The sequence below is a fragment of the Dromiciops gliroides genome, chromosome 4 (genome assembly GCF_019393635.1).
Source record: "Dromiciops gliroides isolate mDroGli1 chromosome 4, mDroGli1.pri, whole genome shotgun sequence".
Lineage (NCBI taxonomy): Eukaryota > Metazoa > Chordata > Mammalia > Microbiotheria > Microbiotheriidae > Dromiciops > Dromiciops gliroides.
The window spans coordinates 330962469-330979847 of record NC_057864.1 but is presented as its reverse complement, the minus strand read 5'-3'; the positions used below and the strand labels follow the sequence as shown (position 1 = coordinate 330979847).

The 17379-nt window shown below is 34.5% G+C and overlaps 1 pseudogene; it reads right to left on the bottom strand.

Moving 5' to 3' along the window:
* Nucleotides 1-435: 435 nt before the first annotated feature.
* LOC122755096 lies at nucleotides 436-15893 on the bottom strand (annotated as a pseudogene).
* Between the last annotated feature and the right edge of the window lie 1486 nt (nucleotides 15894-17379).

The following is a 17379-nucleotide window of genomic DNA, read 5'->3' as shown; positions in this document are numbered from 1 at the left end:
GCATTCTTTAAAGAGGGACAGAGAAATACTTATTTTGTGTATTTATAATGTAAAAATAAACAGCTATAAGTTTCAAGAGAGTAAACGTCTTGGCTGCACTTTTGATTATCCTCCCATACACTTCCACCCTCACTAATCCCTATAACCCTGGTGCCTTATACACTGCAGATATTCAACAAAGTTTAAGTGAATTGAATAGAATAGAATTATGCATTTCTTCTTTTAAGGCAAACAAATCCATTTAAAGGGTAAAAAAATCTCAACCAGTAGACTGTTGATGTGAATTTTGTGTAACTGAATTAACTTTCATGTACCCGAATTAATTCATTAATTCAAACAAGCTGTTCTACATCTTTGCCCTACAACAGAAACAATAAAGTATTTTTTTTTCTTCATTATAAGGACTTTGGTAATGCTCTCCCAGGAAGAGGCTTATTACATTTTTAGCCTCCTTCTGGGATCATTGGTACTCTGAGGGAGTTTGAATTCTCTCTTTTCTCTGTCATCAACTTGAGACTCCATCATCTCTATTCCTCCCAATGACCAGCGCCCAAGTTCTGTTTAATCAATTAACATTAGAATAACTTTTGTAAAGGAACATTTATCTGAATATATGTTAAAAACAAACATACAGACATTTCTTCCTATCACTTTAGGGCCTAATTCTGTCTCCTCCCTTCCACTCTTAGGATAACTTAGGCTAACAATATAGCTCAATTTCTACATTTTATTACTCCCCTTACTTTCATGTACAATGCCCAGCTGGACTATCTTGGGGCCCTTGGTTCTTAGGGTGACACTTATGTTGCAATACCAACTCTGGACTGCTAGACTTAGATACGTAGAGCTTGAGTTCTCTGGTCAGAGACTCTACTCCATGAACCTCATATTGTCCCTTTTTTTTTTTTTTTTTTTTTTTTTGCAGGGCAATAAGGATTAAGTGACCTGCTCAGGGTCACACAGCTAGTAAATGTCAAGTGTTTGAGGCCAGATTTGAACTCAGGTCCTCCTGAATTTTCAGAGCCAGTGCTTTATCCACTGAACCAGCTAGCTGCCCCTCTATTTGTTTTCACTGAGTGGGTTCTTCAGCTTCAGACACAATTTTAGTAAAGGCCCTAGGCCAGGGGTGTTGAAAGTGTAGATAGTACTAAGTGTCATTTAGTTTTTGTTTTTTTCAGTTATATCTGACCCTTTGTTACCCTGTTTGGGTTTTTCTTAGGCAAAGATATTGGAATGGTTTGCCATTTACTTCTCCACCTCGTTTTACAAATGAGGAAATTGAGGCAAACAGGGTCCTGTGACGTGTCCAGGGTCAAACAGCTTTTTACTGTCTGAAGACATATTTGAACTCACATACTCCTGACACTAGATCCAGTGCTCTTTCTACTGAGTCATCTAGATGTTTCCCTACACACTCTGACAAAGTAGCCCATGGATAAAAGCTGCTCTCAACCACATGGTAGGCTAACACAGACAAGCCACATATACATCAGTTGTACTATCTCCCAGATGTATTTACTCTAAAGTCTTCCATGTTATTTACATAATCTTAGGTAGTTTAGGCTTGGTCCAAACTCCCATTACACAGTTAAAACACAAGATAAAACAAAGCCTTCTTCAAACATTCAAATGGTCTTTTTTTTTGCCCCTTTCTCCCACTCTCTCTCTGCATCCCCTAACTAGTTTTCTTAAAGCAAGGTGATCTGAAATTGTTTAGAATGCTTGTTTGGGTAATTACCTGGAAATTTTTGAAGTGAATACCTGGAAGGGTTGTAGACTTTGTTGTCTTACAGTGAGGTACTGTGAAGGAGATAGAATGTTGACTTCAAATCCTATATCTAGCCCTATAAGCTGTGTGATCAGAAGTATATCACTTAACCTAAATGAGATTTAGTTTCCTTTTATGTAACATGTGGTAGCTATAGAACTTAACCTAAAAGGTTGTCTGGAGGCCTAAATGTGAAGATATATGCAAAATTCCTTTAACAAACAAAAATAAAGTTAATGTTATATGTTAGATATTATTAAAAGCTTCAGGGGTATTCCTAGCTTCTGAGCTTTGCGATACCATGAGCTATAGTTCCTCTGCCCAGATTAAAGACCTTATTTCTCCAAAAAAACAAAACAAAACAAAACTTCAGATTTCATTATTCCATCCATAATACACATTTACATAACAGGAGTTCTACAACATTGTGTTTATTTTTGAAATGGAAAATAGAACTTTCTTTTAAAAAGAAATAGCAAAAGCTTAGACTTTTAAAATGGTAACATAATAGTTCATTTGTTTTTTACTTATATAAACATCATAAAGGCAATATTACTAAAAATGATCCCAGTCAGAAAACCAACTTTAGTGTGTTTATAGACTCTTAAAATGAAGAATAATATGTATTTTATTTACTCTGTAAAAACACTTATTAAATGAACCATCTATCTCAGCTACATTAAGCTGAGTTAAGGTATATTCCTGGGAAATGTGGCTTTTTCTTCATTATACATTCCTGAAACTACATTCAGGAATACATAATTTGTGAGAAATTAAAAACAGCAAATACCAAATAGCTTATTTAGAAACTATAACTCTTATTGCACTGACATTTATTACTTTTGGAACACAAACTACTTCTCTCTCAGTAAGAAAATGACAAAGACAAGAATGATCTAGGTAAATAACCAAAGGTATGCATTTGGCCAAAAAACAATTAGAGACTAAATAACAGAAGGAAGTTGTTCATATCTGTGAATTTATTTCTCTAGAAAACAATGGCAAACTCTTGCTTGCAGCTTTACAAAACTTTCCAGTGTGGCAGGAAACAGATTGAAATGTAATTGGAAATTGTTTAACAAAATAAATAAAATACAATATAATGTTAATTTGTGATTTCTTATATCAGTATGCAACCAGCAAAAATACATTTTCAATTGAGTTTGCTACCACTGCTCGAGAACTCTTAATATGGGAAGTGTAGCCATAAAGTAGATTGGAAACTCTTAGGAGATCCATACCAGTATACCATTAGAGAATTTTCTGGGTTACCTGAGAAGTTTAATGATTTCTTAAAGATATTAGTTGTGGTATCATAGCTATTATGTTTATGTATATATTCACACAGCTAGACAAAACTGAAACCATTTTTTCCCTTGAATCTAACCATTGTTCCACATTGCATCTAAAGGTGAAATTCTTTTTTTTTTAATCCTAAAAAGGACAAAAAAAGTTGATCCAGATATTCATTGAGGAATTCCTTAATAATACCTTGAGGTAATGAAAGGTACTAAGGAGTTTTAGATGGACCTCTGACACATACTTGATATCTGACTACGATCTAGTCACTTAAGCTCCCAATACTTTAGGCAACTATGTAAGATTATAAATTGCTAAAAATAAGGCAACCTTCATAGGTTAGAGTGAGTTTCCTCTCCCATAAGTTTCCCACACCAATAAAATCAGAGGTCCAACCATTATCCCTAACTAGAAGAGATAATGTAGATTTTTGAGGAACAATTCTTAAAAAAGTTTCTTTTTTCATGGGGTATCAGAGTATAATTTTTCCCCTATTTGTGGAGTTTATTTTGTAGTAATAGTCATTATGATATAAATCATTTTAATAGTATTATTATTGTTTAGTCATGTTTGACTCTTAATGACCCCTTCTGTGGGGTTTTCTAGGCAAAGATACTGGAATGGTTTGTCATTACTAATATAATATTTTTCTTCAAAATTCTCTGATGTTATCTAGCTAGTGACACACGCAAGCATTTTCATTGCCTGGTAACACTTATAAAGGGAAAATATCTTATGATTATATAGCACATTGATGTTTTCAAGAGTCTGTGAAAATGTCTAAACCAAAATTATTATTAAAATTATATTTTAAAACTCAAATATACCATCTCTATCCATGCTATTATTTTTTTTAATGTAAGTCTTTTTTGGTTTTGTTTTGTTTTTGTTTTTGCAGGCAATGGGGGTTATGTGACTTGCCCAGGGTCACATAGTAAGTAAGTGTCAAGTGTCTGAGGCCAGATTTGACTCAGGTACTCCTGAATCCAGGACCGGTGCTTTAACCACTGCACCATCTAGCTGCCCCTATCCATGCTATTCTTAATTGAAATTCCTCATTGTTATTTCAAAGATTTTTGTCATGTAAGTTCAGCAATCAATACGTCTAATGTCATTTCATGTAATAGATTATACTTCAATAAGTTTGAAATCTGGATATTGCTTTCAGGAAATTCAAGCACTTAATGTAAAATCTAGCATTCTAATATAAAGGGCTATTTTTTACTGTCTTTTCTGTTTAAAAAAATGTGGACCCTGTATTTTTTGCTCTACTCTTTCCAGATGATTAGTTGATAGCTTTACTCATGTAAACCCAATGCTTCACATTGCCAGAGGCAAGGTGAACTAATATTAATGGTAATGGGGATATAGTAGACTACAGTACTTATAGGAGCTGAACCTAAGCATCTGGCAACTCAACACTATTTTAGTCATTTAAGAGATGTGTGTTATTCCAGTTGTTGGGGGGCAGGGGATAGATAAATGGAATTATTTATCCTGCCATACCATCTTTACTTCTCCCCAGGTTGTGTTACCTGCAAAGTCTAAAAGCTTCCTGGCCATGCTCCAATTCAACATTCCTCTATTGGGATAAAGGAAGGAGGAAAAACCCCATGAAAAGTATGTATGACATTTTTTGCAGTGATATTCTTGTATTTTTGTGAAAACTGGCTTGCACATAGCCATACACATTGTGATCAGATAAATGTATGTAAAAAATAGTAAGAACACCTTGCCTTCCCTACTCTAATTCATTTATTTATTCATTTAAAATAATTTATTAATCATCTCATATGTTTATGAGCCTTTAGGGAGCTTACATTTCTAGTAGTCATGGAAACTGGGGTTTCAAAACAGATGTGCAGATAATTTTGATACAAATAATTTTTGAATGAGATTACTGTTAAATAGAGAAATCAGAATAAACTTCTTATAGAGATGTTTCTTGAAAAGAGGTTTGAAATGAACAAATGACAGTCCCATTTGAAATGTATATTGGTACATTTAGCTATTAATGTTAAATGACTACTGTTGTTTGTTAATGCAGTTAGCTGATCCATTAGTTGAGTCCCATGTTTCTACATGGAGTTCTTATTCTTTCTTTATCAATTTTGACTTATTACAATAAAAGTTTTGTAAGCTGTTTTACCCTCTTATTATAATTGGATTATCCAAATTGGAGCTCCAAATATGTGGTTTTAAGTCTGTCAATGACACATTAGCTTTCCTTATAATCCAATGCTACTGAAAAACCATAGCTTTGACAACATGGACCTTTATCAAGAAGATAATATCTTTGCTTTTCAGTATGCTGTCGAGATTTGCCATAGCTCTCCTTTCCAAGAACAAGAGTTTTTTAATGTTATGGCTGTAGTCACCATTTGCACTGATCTTTGCGCCCAAGAATATAAAATTGGACACTGCTTCCATTTTTTCCACTTGAATATTCCTTGCTCTTTCTTTTTAGGTGCTATTTTTTAAAAATCATATATTTATTTGGTGGCATCCTTTGTCCTTTGTTCTAAATCATCATCATCATCGTCGTCATCATCATCTCCCCTCCTCCTCCTCCTCCTTCACAAGCAGTCTGCTTACATCTACCATTCACTGTTCCATTGCTCTTAGAAAATATTTAATTTCAATTTTCAAAGATATCATGGCTCTGACTAGTATGCAGTTGTGTGCAAATGTGTGTGTTTGTCTAGTTCAATTTAGATACACTAATTAATATGTTAAAATGTTAACTTAATAAAATATTATATAGCATGACTCTAAGAAACAAATATATATACACATATATACTTGCAGGGCAATGAGGGCTAAGTATCTTGTCCAGGGTCACACAGCTAGTAAGTGTCAAGTGTCTGAGGCCAGATTTGAACTCAAGTCCCACTGAATCCACGGTCAGTGCTTTATCCACTGCACCACCTAGCTGCCCCAAGTAAATTCATTTTAAACCAAAGTTTTATTGTGAAGTTCTTAAATGTTTACACTAATCATGTCATACAATTCCACTGAACAACAAAATATCACTGAAAGAGATCTTTTAGCTATTATAAAGGTGACACAGTTTCAGAAAATTGCTCAATTTACAAAGTCTGCATTCTAGGATGACATTCAATAAGCATACTGAAGGAAACAATGAACAATTCTTCAGTTGATTTTCAAATTTAAAGTAAAGTGTACCTGTTGGCAACTGAAAAAATACCAGGCATTGTCTTTCTATTTTGATGCCAAATAATATATGACATAGTGAGTAGAGTGTTAGTATTGGAATTAGTCCAATTTAGTTTAGGAGTTTGTTTAAGTTGCTTAACTTCTCAGATGTCCCATCTCTAAAATAGTGACAATAATACCTGGAAAACCTATCTCACAAGATTGCTGTGAAATTCCAATACAATGATAAAAAGTAAAATGCGTAACAAACTTGAATATTCCATATAATGACAGTTACTATAAAGAGATAAGTTGAAGGCAATAGAGGCATTTACCCTAGAAAAATGAAAACTTCATGGGAATGTTAACTATCTATGAAGGTCTGTCATGAAAGAATTAAGCTTCTTTTGATTAGACCCCAAGGGTAAAACAAGAAACAATGGATAGACGTGGTAGATAGTCATATTTTAGCTTCATTTATGGATAAAAATCTTCAGTCAGTTAGAACTGTACAAAAGTGAATTAGGTTACACCTTTTATCAAAGGCTTGATTTCAACCAGTGAGAGAAAAAAAATAAGACTTAAATAACTTTAGGTGTTTGGTCATGGCAAGATAGCCGGTTAAAGGCAATGTAAGAACAATAAATTTTATCCTTATAGACTGAGTTACATTTCTATCATGGCATGCTAGATAAGGGAAGAGCAGAACTGGAGTCAAAATGATTTCTGGACAGATCCACTTTTATAGTATAGTTTCATTCTAAAACATAAGACTATTGAAGAAGTAATTCAGTCCTCAATATTGTTCTAGCTGAAGTATTTTTATTATTTGTGTCCAAAAAGGGAGTTGGACCATGCAAGCAGGTTAAGTATAGCTGGTCAATTTATAGTCTTAGAACTAGGTTGAGGAAAAAGAACAAATTGGGGAAACTATAGAAAGTAAAGTTGCATGGTATATAGTCTAGTCCTGGTCTGAGGAAGTAGAAAGTTATGTCTTATTTCTCCAGGGAAACATTACATCTTATTTTATTTTCAAGAAAGGATAAAAATAACAAGTCCCATTTAGAAGACTTATGAATAGAATCAACACATTGCATTTAGTTGAACATTAGATTCTGCTTAATAGTTGAATCCAAAATTAGAATTTGGGAGGGAAAACTATTTCTAGAAGAATTTATGAGGAATTGCTAGAAAATTCAGCTGTGGGTCTCTTTTAGCAGGGATAGAATAGAAGTTAGAAGGTAAGGGTATAAAGAAAGCACTCCTATAAAGCAGCTGAGCAATGGAAAGTATCACTTTATTCTACAAATATTCCTGTAGCATCCATTTAGATTATTTCAGGAAGATAAACATTATATTCTAATTTCCTAAAGAAACACATAAGCTTTATCTCTCTGTCTCTTTCTGTCTCTCTCTTCCTCTGTCTCTTTGGCTCTGTCTCTATCTCTCTCTATCTCTGTCTGTCGGTCCCTCTAGTCATTTCTTCATAGCTATTGAATTTAAATGAAATTTCATAAAATATTAAGCCTCAAAGTAATTCAGGTGATCTTCTGGGATAGCTAAAAAGACTTTTATTATTTCACGTTTTTGAACTATCATAGCTAACTAGTCAAATTAAGAGAATTTGTGAAATCAATTGCTGCAATGTTACTAAGAAATATATTCTTTTTCGGATGGTCCTTGTAGTTTCTCCACCCCATTGATCACTCATGTTCATTGCTTACCACTTGAGTTGTAGTCTAGAATCTCAGCATTATTTTTCTGATCTACTACAATACCCTTCTCATTGGTCTACCTTTTTCAAATTTCTCCCCACTCCAATCCATCCTCCATTCAGATGTTCGATATTTTTTTTTTCTTAAGCAAAGGAGTGAACTTGGAACCCTCTACTTAAAAACTCCAGGGGCTTTTTATTAACTCCAATTCTAAATGTCAACTCCATTGATTGACATTTAATGACTTCTACAATCTGGTCCCTTCCTCTCTTTCTTGTTCTTCCACAGTACTGCCATATAGGCACTCTACAATCCAGAAGTATTTTAGTCCAGTAGACTAGTTCAGGTATGCTTTTTATGCCTCACAGAATAAACTCCATGTCCTACCTTCACACCCTTTTTTTTTGAGGCTGCACCTGTATGAGTAAAATACTTTCCTCACTTTCACCCTTAGAAATTTGTCATTTACTTCATATGTTAGACCAAATATTATCTTCTAATTGAATGGTTTTCTTGACTCTCTCAGAAGCTAATACCTTCTCTTGCTAAACTACTAATTATTTAATTTCAATGTATTTTGTATATACTTATATAAAAGGAATTCCCTTCTCCACTTCAGTCTGTATAGTAACAGAAGGTCCAGAATGTAATCACAATTAAAAATGAAGTCTAAAAAAAAGTCTAAACCAGATTTAAAGGATGTATTTATATTCTAATTCATTTACATATTTATATATTTTCTCCTGGGATAAAATGTAAGCTCTTTGAGGACAGAGTGCTTTTTTACCATCATTCTTATATCCCTAGGATTTTACCTGTTAACAGAGTAGGAATGTTATAAATGTTTGGTCATAGTAATAGCTACTTCCCAAGGTTTTATGAACAGCACTGTTAGTCTCAGATAGAAGTGGATCTCTGCAGGATTCACATTGACTTAGAAAACCACAAATTAAAATTACCTGTGTTTAATTGCATTTTTTTTTGCTTTGTAATCATTTCCCAATTATTTTGTGATGTTTTAGCATTTCTGGTTATGAAGATCAAGTAAGATATCAAGTGCTTTATAAACTTTAAAGTACAATATTAAATTTGGCTATTATTGTTGTTGTCATTGATAATGTGCTCACCTCTCACACACTTTGTATGCTTTCATACTTAACAAATATTGAGATGCTGATGATAATATTTAATAGTAATAATAACAATAACAACTAACATTATATAGTGCTTACGATGTTCTAGGCACTGTACCACATCTATTACAGTTATTAGCCCATTTGATCCTCACAACACTGAGATGTTATTATAGTCTCCATTTGACAGATGAGGAAAGTGAGGCAAATGGAGGTTAAATGACTTATCACAGCTAGTAAATGAACTCAGATCTCCCTGACTTTGGCCTCTGTGCTTTATTCACTACGTAACTATGAAAGCATAATGTAATTCTGGTTCAAAGTACTGAAAAAAATAAATTTCTCAGAGCTTTAAAGCAATTTTAGCATGACTTGTATTCATAAGCCAGCTCTCAAAATAAGGTCACACACACACACACACACACACACACACACATACACACACTTTAGCTAGCTGTCTGAATCTCCTCATATCTCTGAGCCTGAGTTTTCTCATCTGGAAAAAGAAGGGAACTAGACAGAGAAAGAAGAGAAAGAAAAAGAAGAAATGCTGAAGAAAAGGAAGAGGATGATGAAAGAAGGAGGAATAAATATAAGTAAAATAAAACAAAGCTAAAGGACTTCACAATGTTCTTTTTCTCTTGTGTCTTCCCTGTTTATCTTATACGAAGAAGAAAAAGAATGAAGAAAAGCAGTGGCATCCTTCAAGATATCATTTAATCTTTCTGAGTCTGTGTGCCCATTTAAAAACATGTGATGCTATATTCCCTGCCAATTGCATATGACTGTTGAAAGAATTCAGCCTGTGTAAACTTGCTTTCTTAACTATGAGACTATATAAATGTGAAATATTCATCTAAAAAGGTCACAGAATGAAACATTTTGCTTAATAACAATTAGTCATGTATACTTTGATAATTTTTAGATATTTTTATTATTTTAAAGATTGAGTGTTTAAGTGGTTGCTTATAAGAACTTTATTTGACTATAGAAATCACCAGAGTATTTTAAAGTATTTTTCTAAAAAATAATTTATAAATTTATAATGAGATGTGGTCGGAAGATTTTTGAACCAAACTTAAAGGTACTTTAAAAAAAACTAAAATTTAATCTATAATGTAAGATATTTTATTCCATAATTTTAATTGATATTTTAGGGAGATTTCTATGGTGGTGATAATTTCGCAAATATAACAAAATAAAATGATGTTTGAATCAGATAAAAGAAAATGAAAATTATTTAAAACACTTTGGAATTATAGACATATCTGTTTTTGTTTTAGTAAAATACACACGATTCCTAATTACTCTTGAGGAAGGTGAGGAACTAAATATGTCAAGTGAAATACCCATTTTAAACATGGAGAGTATGGGAATTTATATATGCATATCTATTTCAGGGTTTTTTTTCTTATTTTTTTAATTTGTGATCTTCTTGCATGAGATTATGTATATATATATATATATGTACATACATATATACATACATACATATATATTTCACTTTTTCTAACAGCTAATTTTTTTATTTTTTTATTTAATTTAATTTAATTTTTTTTTTTTGTGGGGCAATGGGGGTTAAGTGACTTGCCCAGGGTCACACAAGCTAGTAAGTGTCAAGTGTCTGGGGTCAGATTTGAACTCAGGTCCTCCTGAATCCAGGGCTAGTGCTTTATCCACTGCACCACCTAGCTTCCCCCTTCTTATTTTTTTTAAAGTAGAGGAAGTAAAAGGGAGAGAATACAAATACGTGTTAACTAAATAGAAATAAAGCTTTTCCCACCCATTTACAATTATAATAATAATAAATCACATTTATATTGCAGTATAAGGATTGAAAAATATTTTCTTGACAGCAACACTGTAAGGTAAGAAGTAAAAATATAATTCCTTATTCATTTTATGTATGATCATCACAGGCTCAAAAGATGAAGTGATAAGTACATGATCTCAGAGCATGTAAGTGTCACAGGGAAGACTGAAACTCAATTCTTCTGACTACAAAACAGCAGTCTGTTTACCACATTGCTCAAATGTCTTACTTACTCTCAAGAATCTAGAGTTGTTCACCTTGGGGGCAGCTAGGTGGTGCAGTGGATAAAGCACCAGCCCTGGATTCAGGAAGACCTGAGTTAAAATCCAGCCTCAGACACATGATTATCATTCCCCTCCTCCAACTCTTCTCCTTAAATACTTTACTTGGGGTTTTTCTTATTAATTGTTGTGCCCATTCATAAATTCTTTGCCCTTCATTACTTGTGGCTCCCATGCTTCTCTTATTTTGGTTCCTTCATGTCCCAAGGAAGTATGCTTTAGTGTTTAGGAAGCTAAATTGAAAGCCAAGAAGGCCTAGATTCAAGTGTACCTAAGAGATCTTGAGCATCAAATAATTTTTGTTTTCTTCTGTGCTTTAGGCCAGTGTTATTAAATTCAAATAGAAATGGCAGGAGAAGTTTACTCAAAAAACAAGTTAACATGATTTTTCTTTTATTGTATTTTTGTTCATTTTTTTAAAACAAATAGAAATTATCTTTTAATTTGGTTAATAATTACTTGCAAATTTAAGATCTTGTGCCAGGAATTTGACACCTCTACTTTAGGCAACTCTATAAGCCTTAAAGTAGCTGACTGCCATTGATGGAGGGAGTTTCCTCACCTGGGTGTTTCCTACACCAAAAAAATCACAGGTATAGTGCCTTCCCATGTCTATTAACTCATCATCTCTTGAGAACAAATCTCTCAAGGTGAGATTTATTTTAAAAGCTATGTGATACTGAACAAGTCACTTATTTTCTCTATGCCTCAGGTTACTCTTTTTTGTTTTTGATTTCTATTTATTCATGTAAAGATTTGAGTTCCAAATTCTATCCCTCCCCCTGCTTCCCCTTCGCTGATGTGGTAAGTAATCAGATATTGGTCACACATATAGAATTATTTAAAACGTTACCATATAAGTCATTTTATATAAAAAGACTCAAGTATAAAAAAAGTAAGCACCTAATACTGAGAAATTTCTTATGAGTTAGATGTATTAGCTTCCCAAGTAGGAATATAAGCAGTTCAACACTTTAACATCCTTCTTGATTTCTTTTTTCTGTTTACCTTTTTATGCTTCTCTAGGTTCTTACATTTGAAAGTCAAATTTTCTATACAGTTCAGGTCTTTTCATCATGAATACCTGACAGTCCTCTTTTTTTATTGAAGTCCCATTTGTTCCCCTGAAAGATTATACTAAGTTTTTCTGGGTGGGTGATTTATGGTTGTAATCCCAATTCCTTTGCCCTCTGGAATATCATATTCCAAGCTCTCAGGTCCTTTAATGTAGAAGCTGCTAGATCTTGTGCTATCCTGACTGGGACTTCACAGGACTTGAATTATTTGTTTCTGGCTGCTTGCAATATTTTCTCTTTGGCCTGGGACCTCTGGAATTTGGCTATAATATTCGTGGGAGTTTTCATTTCGGGAATCTCTTTCATGAGGTGATTGCTGAATTCTTTCAATTTCTATTTTACCATCTGATTCTAGAATATCAGGGCAATTTTCCCTTAAAATTTCCTGGAAGATGATGTCTAAGCTCTTTCCTTGATCATGGTTTTCACATAGTCCAATAATTTTTAAATGATCTCCCCTGGATCTTTTTTCCAGGTCAGCTGTCTTTCCAAGAGATATTTCACTCCTTCTTAACATGGGGCACTGTTCCCAGGCTGCACTGTCCCAAGCTTCAGGGGCTCTAAGATAGTACAATTTAATGAGGGGCAGGTTCTTCACTCACCTGGCCTATGGTCTGGTCTGTAAATAACTCCAGGACAACTTGCTAATTAACTAGGCAACAAAAATTTGTGTGCTGCACTTCTTAGCTCCAACAAGCCTGCACCTGTCCCCCACCTAGGCCACCACCACTCAAGTATACTTCCTGGTTCCTAGCAGGGGTGAAACATCCAAGTTCTGCCTCAGCACTAGCAGAGACCTCAGTTATCTCCCCCTGGCCAACTGCTCAGCCCTATCACTAGACCGTGAGCTTAGTTTCAGACAACACTGTTGCTGCAGGTTTCTTTCACTGTCTCAGCCAGCCTGGGACTGAATCTGTGTCAGCATGACTGAAAGGTTGGGCTCAATTACTTCCCCCACACAGCAGTCACCTCCTGCTGACTTTCTAAGTCATCTTCAGTTTCCTCTTTTTTCAAAATATATAGGGTCTTGGCCTTTATGGTTTTTTTTGTGGGGAAATGAGGGTTAAGTGGCTTGCCCACGGTTATACAGCTAGTAAGTGTCAAGTGTCTGAATCCAGATTTGAACTCATGTACTCCTGAATCCAGGGCCAGTGCTTTATCCACTGTGCTACCTAGCTGCCTCTTTTAGGGTCCTTCCTATATCCAAATTATAATCCTAACTGGAGTAAATCATCATATTTGCTAATGGATAAATTCTATAGGGATTCTTCAGTGTTTTTCTCCAGTTCTTGACTTACTTTTATGGATTAAAATAGGACTTTTTGGAACTAATAGATAATTATTGACTGATCCTTTTATTATATTTCTTTTCTACCAGATCTATGATATGATTAATATAAAAATTCTGATAATAATGCATTCTATGCCAATCAGACTGGCATCTGTGCTATAACTCAGAGTACAAAAGAATTAATTGATAAAGTAAGGTTAAGTGACTTGCTCAAGATTACATAGTGATTATATTTCCAAAAATAAGACTTGAACCTGGGTCTTTCTGACTCTAAACTTCTTTAACCATACTACTTTCACTTAGAATGACTCATAAAAATAAAATGACTATATCAATCAATGTATATTAGTATAAAAAACTTTTCATTATATATTTCTTTAAGAATTGCAGTGCGGGGCAGCTAGGTGGCGCAGTGGATAAAGCATCGGCCTTGGATTCAGGAGTACCTGAGTTCAAATCCAGCCTCAGACACTTGACACTTACTAACTGTGTGACCCTGGGCAAGTCACTTAACCCCCATTGCCCCGCAAAACAAAAAACAAAAAAAAAACAAAAAAAAAGAATTGCAGTGAACTTTCCTTACATCAATTTTGCAATGTGATAATTGTTAATTACATATGTAATAGCATCCATGTTCAAGTCCTTTGTTTTACACTTATTGACTAGGTGACCTGAGACAAATTACTTAACCTCTCAATGCCCTAGATAAATTCCTATGACAAAAAATTGCTAAGTGCTGACTTGTATTAATAGAGGTAGGTCTTCATAGGCAATGTTCTCTAAACATATGGAATCACAGATTTCTCACCCAACATTGATATCATCTTTAACATATAATGCCAATATATATTTTGCTTATTTCACATGTGAATATGACTGTTCACTTGAAAATAATAAATGTTTTGATTCTTTGCTAAAGTGAAAAAGATCCATTAATCCATCATTTTCTTGTCTTTTATAAAGTACCAATGCCAGAAATTACAATAAACATTAAAAACTCACTGTCTAATGTAACCCAAAGTCACACAAAAAATAAGAGAAGCAGTATACAAACCCACATTTTCTGATTCCAAGTCCAACAATATTTCAATAGAGCACAAATTGATGTAATCATTTCTCTGTAGCCAACTAAAAATAAATCCACATAAAATCTAATATGATCCTTCAACAAGTTGTATTATAGTAATATTATGAAAAATGGTGCTTCTCCCATAAAAAGGCACCAAAATCTGTATTAATCCTGCTGCATCACCTAATTCTTTTGTTCTATTTACATTAATGGTATTCAAATGTGGTTACTCTGGATGTAGGGGGAACAAGAGTTCAGAGTCTAGAGATGATATGAAATAGGTCATTATGACAAATGGGAATTTCTTGCCCTAGGGAATCAATCTCCCCCACCTAGAACAAACATGTATACTACTCAACTTTTCTAAAATGATAAGGATGTCCAGGAAGCTGTTGACTCTTTTTTAAATTTTTAAACAAGAAGTTTATTTAAACAACAAGATGTTTGACTTGAAAGTAAAACTATCTAGGATCATTTCTTTACAGTAATTTATCCCTACTGAGAAACAGAGATTGCCCTACGTGTAACAGCTATATACAAAAAGTTATAAAATGGTCCTTGGTTTTACAATTATAAAAGAAAAACATTGAAATTATCCAAACAAGTTATGCAAGGATTTTTTTGTGGTTCTTTTTGTTGTTGTTGTTAAACAGTGAGAGCAAAATAACTTACTGGAATATAAAGATAAAAGTTGAATGAGCATGCCACTAATGGAGAAAAGGGATATTTTCACAGAACCAGTTTGTTTTTTCCCCTCCCCATCTCCATTTGATGTTGATCAAAACATACCATCAGCCATTTAGTTTAAAAAAATATGCATTATGCCTGTGCACATATACCAGTTACTTTATGTACAATAAAGGAATGGGGGAAGGGAATCAAAGAAGAGAGAAAACTATACTGCAGTAATCAGGATGTGGATGAACCAAATCTTGGTTTTCTAATTGTGAATGTATTGTTTTCCTTGGGAGCACAGTTCCGGCGTAGAGTTTCAGGTTCTCTTTTTCGGAAACACCACCTGTCTGCTGCTGGAATACATCAATTGTATCTTCATCCTCCATTTCAAACTGTGTAGGTGTGTCTGTTTCATTGATTGGTTGCCCATCAAATTGGAATCTAATATACCTCATTGACAAACCCTGTCATTCACAATAGGATTTCATTAGTTTACTAAGTGGTGTGTGCCTCTTAATCTTAAATTGCACCACCGAACCATTTTGTCCTGCCACCTTCAAATTAATGTGGTCGTTGTTTTCAGTCTTGAAATCTTCCTTCGGCTTTTCAGTGGCCATCATGAGTCTGGGGGTCTCCTTAGCTGCTGCTTCACAAAAGAGGCACCAGGATGGTCTTATCCAAGGGAATGGGGGGGGGTAGAAGCAGCAGTGGCAGAAGCAGGAGCCGAAGGAGGAGGAGGAGGAGGCAGTGGTGGAGTTACTCAAGCTGCTGACCCTTAATGCTTAGTTTTACAGAATAACGAACCTGGAGAAAGAAATCAGTGCCAGAAGTGGAGAGATACAACTCCCAAAATCAGTGACTGTAAATGGGCACTTGTAAAATGGTTTTGACTCATGGTCTTTGCCTATGTTAGAGACAATATCTGCCATTTTGGCTGGTCTAGTTTTTCCTTAAAAGTAGTGGAAATTAAGTGGCTTAGTGGATAGAGAACCTGCTCTGAAGGCAGGAAGACCAGAGTTCAAAATTCAGCCTCAGACACTTACCAGTTGTGTGACCCTGGACAAGTCACTTAAGGTTGATTGCTGCCCCCTCAGAAAAAAAAATTATCAAAATATCCTTAAGACTTAATTTACTCAAGTAAATTAGGCCTTTAGCAAACAAGCTTGCTTCAAAATGTTTTCACAGTTAGTATTGCTAACTGAATTTGCCTCCATCCTACTCCCTCGGCATGTCATTTACTCTATTGTCTATTTCCTTTCACTATTTCCCTCTCCAAAGGTGTTTTGCTTCTGACTGCCCCCTCCCTCAATCTGCCCTCCCTTCTATTATCTCCCCCTGCCCCTTATCTCCTCCCCCTCCTACTTTCCTATAGGATAAGATACATTACTACACTCAATTGAGTGTGTATGTTATTTCTTCTTTGAGCCAATTCTGATGAGAGTAAGGTTCATTCACTCCCCAGCACCTTCCCCAACTTCCTGCCCACTGGAAAAACTTCTTCTTGCTTCTGTTATGTGAGATGGTTTACCACATTCCAACTTTCCCTTTCCCTTTCTCCCAGTGCATTCCTATCTCACCTCTTTATTTTTTTTAAAGGTACTATCCCTTCATAATCAAACCACACCTGTGCCCTCTTTCTAAATATACCCCATTCACCTTCCCTAATAATAGGAAATTCTTATGAGTTACAAGTATCATCTTCCCATGAAGTAATGTAAACAGTTTAACCTTTTAATATCCCTAATGATTTCTTTTTCCTATTTACCTTTTATGCTTTTCTAGAGTCTTGTATTTGAAAGTTAAATTTTCCATTCAGCTCAGGTCTTTTCATCAAGCATGCCTGACAGTCATCTCTTTCATTGAATTCCCATTTTTCCCCTGAAACATTATTATCAGTTTTTCTGGGTATGTGATTCATGGTTGTAATACCAGTTACTTTACCCTCTAGAATCATATCCCACACCCTCCAATCCTTTAATGAGAAGTTAATAAATCTTGTGTTATCCTGACTGTGGTTTCACAGTACTTGAATTGTTTCTTTCTGACTGCAGTATTTTCTTCTTTAACTGAGAGCTCTGGAATTTGGCTGTACTCTTCATGGGA